Genomic DNA, 10,636 nt, shown 5'->3' on the forward strand with positions numbered 1-10,636 from the left:
GGACCAGTGAAAGTGGCTGCCCCCCTCTCTGGTAAGGTATTCCCCAAGATAGCCACAGCCTCCAGCTGCCCTTTCACCAGGCACAGAAAAACAGAATGATAAACTCATTCACATTAAGGTGGCCAGGACTAAAAACCTTCCTTCTTCCCAGTCTGTATGCATTTTAACAAAAGCACTGAAGCGAGAAGGCAACGCTGCTTAACCCAAAAGAATAAATCACCCATAGTAGAAATTTAGGCTTAAGGAGAAAGATTTTTTTCCTAGGATTTTTTGTTTTGTCGTTGTTATTTTATTTTCTTCTCTTTTTGGAAGAGTGCCTTTGAAGAGCTATCCATTGCCTCAATTTCTTTGATAAATCACTACCCCTGCAGAGGGAAGAAATCAGCAGAGGACTCAGGAAAATGTTCCATTTCCCAGACTTCTCACTTCCATCCTCAGCTGCTCCCACCCCTGTGCCCGGCTGGAAGGTGCAGCTCTGGGGTGGCCACCGTGTCCAACAGGGCAGCTCACCCTGCAGACACGAAGTGGGTGGAAACATGAGTGAGGAATTTTCTGGTCAGACGCCAACCACCCTCCCACAGCTGCTAACAGGACTCCCTGCTGCAGCCCCTCGCAGGTCCAGGAGATTTTCAGGCAGGTAGCCAATCCCCAAGATGGCTTTAGATAAGGGGAGGTAGGGTTGAGCAATGGGAGTTAGACTAGGAGGCAGGCGCCCCAGGGGGAGTTGGAGGGGCCCCAGGCAATGTTTCTGAACTCTGGCTTGGGCTGGTCATTAATCAAGCCCCTCCCATATCTTAGAACTTGGCCTCTCCCCCATCAGGAGTCATGCCAGAGGGTCGTCCCTATCACCAGTCCCAAGTCCAATCTAGACAGAACCATGAAGAAAATGGAAAGAATGCACAAGAGAGTGAGGGCTGCTTCGTGTTGCTGGTATAATTTGCTGAGAAGCAGAAGCCCACTGCAGCCTCCAATCCACCTTCACCAACTCCCACAGACACAGGGTGCACCGAGGCAGGAGCTGGTGGCTCAGAGTCAAAGGGCTGATTTCAGTGCCGAGTTTCAACTGCCTGTAGTAGTGGGACGTGGATAGAATCTGGCGTCAGGCAGATCTGAGTTTGAATCCCAGCTCTGCCACTGGCTAACTTTGCAACTTTTGACAGCTGCAACTCCACCCTTTAGCTGTCAGCTCAAAGGTTACAACCTCAGGGACACCCTCTCTAACCCTACAAACTAGATCTGCTCCCCTGTTTATGAATCTCATAATCTTTATAATTTTTATTGATAACACATATCACCATTTGTAGTTTTATAATTTATATGTGGGATGATTTGTCTAATTTCTTTTTTCCCTACTGCATTCTAAGCTCAGAGAGGGTAGAGACCACATCTCTTTCAGTCACTGCCTTATCCCAGGGACTAGAAAATGGAACATACAATAAAGACTTGAGAAATGCATGAATTACACTGAGTCTTTATCATCTACAAAATGGGATGATAGTACCTTCCTCACAGGTTTAGTATGAGGATTAAATGAAACAGTACATTTGTGAGAATTCTTCCCCATGTCTGACACAGAGTAGGTGCTCAAAAAGGGGTTGTTCCTTTGCCACCATCACTTTGGGGACCCCCTCCATCAGTGGACGGTTGTCCCTGACCACCAGAGGTGCCACTGAGCAGTGAAATTAGCCAAAAGAGGAAACCAGAGATTTGAAGAATCCACAAACTCCATCACGAGTCCCTGAGCAATCAAAACTGGTTGGCACATTACAATTCATCGCCTCTTCTCCCGAGGAGTCCCTTGATGGCAGGAAAAGTTATCTCCAGCTTCACTCTCCTCTCCATCCCAGATAGAGAGTAGCCAGAGGGACTGTAAATCCATTCCTAACATTTCCAGTTGTTTGAGTTATGTTCCACCAGAATTAAGAAGGTGACTTTAAAAACATGAAGGAGAAATAAAGGTTGCACTTCCCAGAGCAGAGTACAGGTGTAAAATGAAACTGAACTTTTACTATGAAACTGCTCCAGAGGAGAAAGGATTGAGAATATTTTTATAGAATATTTGCATTATGGGTAATTTTTTTAAATCCAGGGTTCAACTTGCATGACACAGAGGCATAAGTCTACCACTTAATGACATTTATAACTCTGTAACAATCCGTTTTGTATAAATTACGGCTGAGGTTTATTTCTGATTATGATATATAGAATAAAGTGATGTCATAAAGACAAAGTTTGTAAGTTACAATCTGTCCTGTTGCTTTAAATAAGAGGATTTCTGGAGACAATTGCCTTGATGAATATAAACTCAAATGAACCTTGAATCTCTTCAATTATTCTTATTTAGAATTCATTTTCCTTTGAACTTTCATTTAACTCAAAGCACAATCGTTCCATTATAAATCAAACACGAGCTTGTCTTCCCTGCAATAACAAGTATGCTTTAAATAATGAAGAAACACCTATGGTCATAAAAGATAATGTTTCAATGCACCAAAATAGAAAAGGTAAAGAGATTTATTATCTTAGCTCAGTAATGATGAGTTAAATATTTTTCTAACAACAGACATCTCTATTCCAGACAACACTTTTTATTTGACTTTTTAGTGTATTTCCTTTCCCAGAAGACTGGAGTGCCTTATTATCAATGAGAGAAACCCAAGATTCAATACACAATGCTGTTGGTGGCAGAAAAGCTCAGATCTCTTCTTGCTCGGTCTTCCTAGTAGGCTAATGAGTACAAATATCTCTCAACCTCCCTGGGCCTCTTTTCCACTGTGAAAGGGCTGGGCTGAATCATCCTAAACCCATTTCAAGCTCTAAAGATGAAGACTCTATATGCCTTTCCTTTTGCACAGAATTATGGTGAGGAACAACTAAGTTAATGGATGTGAATATGCTTTAAAAGGCATAAAAGTGTTATACACAGCACTTGACGGCTTTCACTCTGCATTTTGTAAATACCTTTATACATCCATTATGTGAACTATGCTATCCAAAATAACACAAAAAAAACTCTGGAGCATCTCCAGGCTATTACAGATGAAACAGCATGATAAAGAGGATCTTCTGGAGTTCCCGTGATAAATTCTCTTGGACAGAATCAAAATCCCACATTATAACAGGTCAAGTAGCCAAACTACCCCAAACAAGAGCCCCCTTCCCCACTGGAAATTTTGCCAGCAGACAGGACACAGAAGGAAGCAGGTAGGCTGGGAGGTTGCAAAGCTCTCTTCCTGTTATCTCTTTATGCTTTCCGTCTTCAAAGCGCTGTGACCTGTCTTCAGTACACCCTCGGGTGTAGGATTTACATTTTTAATATTGGCATTTATGACGTGGTGCTTTTTCCTGGTTAATTGGTATCAGAGCAAAATGTTTGCCTCTCTCCTGAAATAAATCTCTTCAAGAGCTTCAATCACACATTCTTTTGTTCTATCCCTCATTTGAAACGCGCTCTGCAAAGCCGCCAGACCACGCTACATAATCTTTTGCCTCTCACGTTTTTAAATCTGGGGGTTTATGCTTTAATGGCTTTGATGTGCTTACTATTCAGCCTGTTACTTAAACCACGTTCCTCCTCGTCCAACACCCCGCTCTTCCTCAGCCTTACAAGCCTGCACCCTCTGAGGCTGAAAGGATTTATTTATCATCCAGAGCGTTTCCATAATTTTGGAAACATATGTTTCGAAATTGCATTCCAGTATCTCATACTATGTTCTTTGTCTTACATCTGTTCTGTAAAAACAAACAAAACACTCATAATTATATTCCAATGGCTACAAAGTCTACATTTTCCACGAGAGTTGGTTCTTCCACAAACAGTAAGAGGCACGGAACAAAGGCCTTTACACCCGGCTTCAATGTCATCGGAATCACATTCTTGTGTTAATTAGAGCTAACCACTGATAATAACAAACTTCCACAACATAACTGTGAAACTGTGACTCTTCTTCCAGAGTTATTTCATTTTCACAGGATAATCTCTTTATTGAAAGATCAGCTATTGTCGAAAAACCAAAGTCTCGACAAAATGTTCAACCTTGCATGGACAACAACTCAGCAATCTTTCCTCTCCCAGGGTAGGACTAGCCTTAAATATACTTTAAAAAATGCACCTCTCTCCCAGTAATATCCTATTGGAAAGCAGCCAACGCACAACAAAGCTCCCTTCCAAAAAACAGAAAATAAACCTGAGTGAAACAGAGAGAAATAATTGGCTAAAATATATTCCTTTCTAAAATAACTACCCTTGCCACACACCAGCTCCCTCCCACCCAGAAGTCTCTCGTGCCACACAAACATTCACACACACACACCATTTAAACACAGAAGCTCAATCGTTTTACATCCATTGTGTTTCCCTAGAATGTTTGATGTCAGAATTAGATCAATTAGCATTGAAACATTGAAAAAGCCCCTCAAAACCAAGAACTGCTATTCAGCCTATCGATTAAAAATAAAATTTCACCACTGCAATAAGGTTACTCTCCTCATGTTTCTGCCCTTGTTACCCTGATCCTTACACTCTTGCGTAATAAAAGAAATTTTAGAACTGAGAAGAGAGGTGTCTGATGCCTACAGTGGTGTGTTGGTAGATATTCAACAACCAGCTCAAAGTGAGGAGGGAAAAAACTGCGATTTGTAGCATTTGCTGATTTCCATGATGTAAATACCTCCATCACGGCCAATTTCAAGTTAGCACTGTGAGGTTGCTGAAGGGCAGAGACGGGACTATCTACACACAACTGGCTCTTGGAAGCTGGTTCTACCACTGGATGCCTGAGATTTAAAAATGCTCTCAGCACCTTTGACATCGGACAGCAGTTCTAGAGGTAAATCGTAGTTTGTTCTCAGCCAGTCTGTTTCTAGAACGGTTTTCAGGCATTCCTGCCAATGTTCTGGGCTAAATATGCCCTTATAGGATCATAGGTAGAGAGGCCAATACTAGTCACCGTGCTCAGTCAACGCATAACGTAACCCACATAAATGCTGGCCACTATGTAACCCAGTCCCAACATAAAGAGACATTCAAAAAAAATCACAAAGATGATTCCAGAAGCTTTGAAAGACAATGTCAGTCTTGGGATTTTCTTATAAAATTTTATGCAGGTGCTTCCCCCAGCAATCTTCTCAATCAGCCCTCCTTAGACACCTCATTCTGTCCCCAAAGTTTTACAGTTATGTTAAAGATTGACAATGCGCACACAGCCTTTCTCTCTCCCACATTCTCCCTCTCCCCATTTCCCCCCTCAAACATCTGCACATGTGCACGTGCACACACACACCCACAGATTCTACTTACCCTACTGCTCTCCCCATTCAATCTATACCACCTTTGCTTGTATACCACACTCATTCTGCATGACTGCCCCCCACAGGCACAGCACCCTGGGAGCGTAGGCCTTCTCCCAATCTGACTGCTTTCCTCCAATTCTAGTGAATGATATTCTTGATTCCATTACAGCAACACAAAGGTATTTGTCAAGGTGACTTCTGCAGCATCACAGTAATAATCATAGGAACACTTACCTAGTTCCCATGCTGTACCAGCAACTAAGCTGAGCACTTGACACCCAGACACTCATTTAAGTTGTGGAGCCAGGAGTCCAACCAGGCAGGATGGCACAAGAACCCTGTTGTTCCTAACCATCATACTCTGCCAATTCTTAGGCCCATCTGGAGAAAAGCCACCACGGGATCTTAGCCAAGTCAAACTTTCTGTGCCTCAGTCTCCTCATCTGTAAAATGGGGCTGATAATGGTACCAACCTCACAAGGTTTGGAGGAGAATTAAATGAGTTAACATATGTAAAGTCTTAGAACAATACTTGGCACATAATAAGTTCTATTCTCTTAGCTAAGTGTCAGCTGGTCAGTGTTAACCAGTTCTAATGGGCTCCTCACAGCCTACAGAATCCCATGACCTTTTTCATAGTGTTCTCTGCCAGACTCCCAGGGGTTGGCAAATTTTTTCTGTAAAGGATCAGATAGTAAACATTTTAGGCTTTGCAGACCGCAGTCTTTGTCACATCGTCTTCTTAGTCATCATCTTCTTTTTAAGTCTTTAAAAATGTAAAAATCGTTCTTAGCTTGTGGGGTAAAACAGGCTACATGCATAGTTGGCTGGCCCCGTGCTAGACCAAGAGAGAGAGCCCGTTTTAAATACCACATTTTTTAGGTAACCAAATACGTGAACTCTGAAAGAGACACACGTGTATCAACCACACATTCCCTCAGCAAAAGTTGACTTATCGCTCTTTATGTGCCAGGTGCCATTCTGAATGCTGAAGCTACAAAGATGGAGAAGTGCGTGCTTCACTCTTGGGATGTTCATAGCCCAGTGGCAAGACAGTCACAGCACAGTGCATGGTGAATTGACAAAGGAGGAAGAGATCTGCTCTGGTTAGGTGCCTGATGAGGAGAGGAAAGGGTCCAAAGAGAAGACGCTTGAATTACACTTTGAAAGATGCGAGGAATTCACTCGGCAGACAAAGGCATAAGAGAGCAAGGAGGTATTCAGCAAGCTGTGGTTACTGGGATCAGAAGAGGCCCCCGAGGTCAGTGAGAGCCACATCAGGGAGGGAGGCCCCAGCATGCCTGCTAAAGCACCGGGACTTTATCCTGTAGGCCTCTAGTTTCCAAACTTTTTAACGCAGAAATTTGTCCTCAGGCAAAATCTTCATCTAGAGCCCTGTGTGTAACCGATCTGGTGGAAGCTGGGTGGCAAATCCACAGCACGCCCTCCTGCCGGCCTCCTTTGCCATAGGCCGGTCGGGGCGACCTCTGATCCTCCTGGCAGCATAGTTGGAAATCCACAGCTCCTGGCAACAGGCAGCAAACTCAGGGGCCAGGGAAATCCTGCTGCAGTGGCTCCACTTAAACAAATTCTTCTGAAGTCAATAAAATTCCATCTATCTATTTTTATCTTGAACAGACATCCTGTTCCCCCAGCGCCTCTGCCTTTGCTGGCTGCAGACTTGCCCCATGCAATTTAACACTTAATTACATACTGTCTTATGTCCTTATCTAATTGTTTCTTGAGCTGCCTTTCTCCCCATGTAGATGATGTGGCCTGATGGCAGGAAGCACCTCTGGCTTCTCTTGTACCCGCCTCAAGGAGCAGTATGGAGAAAGGAGCAAGGAGGTGCTACTGAAGAGAAGATGTCTTCCAACCCAAAGATTCTAAGACTCCCCATAGAGGAAAGTATTTTCAAACAGAATAAGTTCAGTAACATGACGACAAAACATCTCCCAAGGCAAGCATTAAGTTAGTGCACGTGGAGCATGTAGTGGGGAGTTGCTTGTGTGTTTCAGGACTGAGAGTTGAGTTGATCAGATTGCTCAGTTCACAAAACATTATTGCTTTGTGTCCACACACAAACCCTCTTCCCTCACTCTTTCCCAGTCCAATTTCCCTCCTTGCAATAGACAATCATTTTATTGTGTTTATATGTATGTATTCTCTGACTATTGTCTTGTGTGCATATATTTGAATATATAGAAATAGTATGCTGTCATATTTTAGATATCATCCTAGCTCTTCCTTTTTTCACCCAGCATGATGTTTTTAAGACCTATCCATATTGCCAACATGCATCTAGTCCATTTCTCCTAAACGCTACATACTATTCCATAATCTGTAGCCATTATATTTTACATATCCAGCCCCCTAAGGATGGCCAACTAGAATGTTTCCAACTCCCCACTCCCACAAACAGGGCTGCAGTGAACATCCTCATACAAGTTCCTTACAAATCTACCTGGAGGGGCCAGCCCCGTGGCCGAGCAGTTAAGTTCGTGTTCTCCACTTTGACAGCCTAGATTTCGCTGGTTGGGATCCTGGGCGAGCACATGGCACCACTCATCAGGCCATATTGAGGCAGCGTCCTGCATGCCACAACTAGAAGGACCCACAACTGAAAAAATATACAACTATGTACTGGAGGAATTTGGGGAGGAAAAAAAGCAGAAAAAAAAAAAGTAAGATTGGCAACAGTTGTTAGCTCAGGTGCCAATCTTTAAAAAAAAAAAAAATCTACCTGGAAAATTCCAGGCCCATATGCCCAGGAGCCGGAAAGCTGAGTCCCGTGGTGTGAGTGTAAGTACTGCCAGGGCGCTCTCAAGAGAAGCTGCGCAAGTCCCCTCTCCCACCAGCCATGCTGAGGGTTTCTCAGGCTAACATCCCCAACAACACTGAGCAACACTCACTGTTACAATTGAAATATGTCCCCAAAAAAGATATGTTGAAGTCCCAACCCCCAATAGCTCAGAATGTGACGGTAATTGGAAATAGAATCTTTGCAGGTAAGGTCATTAGGGTGGGCCCTAATCTAATATGACTGGTGTCCTTATAAAAAGGGGAAATTTGGACCCAGAGACAGACATACCCAGAGGAAAGACAATGTAAAGAGAAAGACACAGGGAGAACGCCATGTGAAGGTGAAGGCAGAGATTGAAATGATGCATCTATAAACCAAGTAATGCCAAAGATTGCCAGCAAACCACCAGAAGCAAGGAGAGAGGATGGGACAGATTTTCCCTCACAGCCCTCAAAAGGAACCAATCCTGCCCAAACCTTGATTTTGAACTTCTAGCTTCCGGAACCATGAGACAATAAATTTCTGTTATTTATCCCACCTAGGTTTTAGTACCTTGCTACAGCAGCCCCAGGACACTATACACAGCTTTCCAAGTTCTGCCAGTCTGATGGGTATCACGTAATATCTTGTTAATTTTATTTCTCTAATCGCTAATGAGTTTGAACATCTTCTTCAAATGCATTTTGGTCATATGAGTCTCCTTGTGAACTGCCCATTTCTATCCTTTTGCCCACTTTTTCATAGAGGGTCCTGTCTTTTTCTTGTTGAGTTCCAACAGCTCCTTTTAGTCCCTTACAGTTTGATGCTTTACAAACATCCTCTCTCAAACTATCATCTGTCTGTTAACTTTATCAATTCCTTATTGGGCAGAATTACTTAATTTCTGTTGAATCAAATTCATCCATTTTTTTAATTATGATTTGTGTAATTGAGATTTTGCTTAAGAAATCCTTCCCCACTCCTATGTTACAAAGAAATTCTCCTGCATAATGTTCCACAAACTCTACTGTTTTACCTTTAACATGTAGAGCCCATATCTGTATATGATGTGAGCTAGGGAGCTCCTTAAAAAAACATTGTATAACAAAACTCTCCAAAATGTAGTGGCTTAAAACATACAACAAACATTTATTTTGCTCACATACCTGCATTGTAGGTAGGGATGAACAAGGATGGTTCATCTTTGTGCCACACAGCGCCAGCTGAGATGGCTTGACTGGGGCTGAAGGATGCGCTTTCAAGATGGCTCACTTATGGCTGGCAGGTTCCTGCTGGCTGGCAGCTGGGAGTTTGGCTAAGGCTGAGGGCTGGCGGCCACAGTTCCTTTCCACTTGCACCTCACTCATCACAGGCTGTTTGGGCCTCCTCCCGTTATGATGGCTGAGTTCCAAGGCAAAAACAAAAGGCAAAGTCTGTACCACTTCATACACCCAAGCTTCAGAATTCACTTAGCGTTACTTCGATTGTAGTCAAAACCTGCCCAGAATCAAGGGGAGGGAACATATGCCCCACCTCTCAGTAGGAAAACAGTCAAAGTCACATTGTAGAAAGCCCTTGGGGGGAAAAGAGAGAATGCCGCAATCATCTTTGGGAATAGAATCTGCCACAGGATCCAATCTTAAGTAGGTCATCTTTATCACTTCTTAAATTCCTTTATACACATGGTCTGCAGCTGAGCGCTCTGCTCTGTTACACTGCTCTGTTGTCTGTTTTTTGCCACAACAAGACTGGTATCGTGTCTATATCTGATAGGGTGAATTCTCTCTCCTCATTCTCCTTTTTCAAACTTGTGAGTTCTTCGTGAACCTTTATTTTTCCCATACAACTCTCCAAACACATCTATCAAACTCCAACAAGTAGTCCTACTAGAATTTTGTTGGGATTGCCTTGACTATATAAGTTAATTTGAGAAAATAAACGTAATTTTATATTGTCATCTCACTCAAATACATAGAAATTACTCTAACCATTTATTCAGGGCTTACTTTTAAAGGCTTTAAGAATTTTAATATTTCTCCCGTAGAGGTCTTGTCTATTTTTTTGTTAATCTCTAAATAGTTCATAGTTTTGGTTGATGCCATGAATATTATTCTTTTTAAATATATTTTCTAATCTGTTTTTGCTGGTCTGGAGAAATTCTATTGCTATTCCTGAACTGATCTTGAATCTGGCCAGCTTGCTTACTTCTCATAGTTAGTTGAATCTGTTGCTTTTGCTGTGTAGATGATCACATTCTCTGCAAACAGTGACGGTTTCATTCCTTCCCACTAATTCACACCTCTTATTTCTTTTTCTTTGTTTATAGTGTTGGCTAGGAAACCCAGTGTTGTGCTAACACTAGTGAGTGATCATGGCGATGCTTGTCTTGTTCCTGATCTTAAAGGGAATGCATTTTTCTCCATTAAGTATAATTTGTGCTTTAAGTTTTTCATTACAAATAGGTATTGAGCTTTCTTAATCTACTGAGATAAATATGTGATTTTTTTTTCTCCTTTAGTCTCTTAATGTGGTGACTATATTACTATGTTGTCATCCTTTGAT

General features: G+C 42.4%; 1 long non-coding RNA gene across 2 annotated transcripts in view; it reads right to left on the minus strand.

Annotated features, from left to right (window-relative positions):
* The window catches only part of LOC111768079 (uncharacterized), a 49,530-nt gene extending 39,122 nt beyond the window's left edge, over positions 1–10,408 (minus strand). Inside the window, exon 1 of one of the 2 annotated variants that reach the window (XR_011426418.1) lies at positions 9,241–10,408. This is a non-coding gene — a long non-coding RNA (uncharacterized lncRNA). The remainder of the gene's footprint in view (positions 1–9,240) is intronic. The other variant, XR_002800103.2, reaches the window with a different exon arrangement.
* Positions 10,409–10,636: the final 228 nt, after the last annotated feature.

This window comes from Equus caballus, chromosome 15 (assembly GCF_041296265.1).
Source record: "Equus caballus isolate H_3958 breed thoroughbred chromosome 15, TB-T2T, whole genome shotgun sequence".
In the NCBI taxonomy this organism is placed as follows: domain Eukaryota; kingdom Metazoa; phylum Chordata; class Mammalia; order Perissodactyla; family Equidae; genus Equus; species Equus caballus.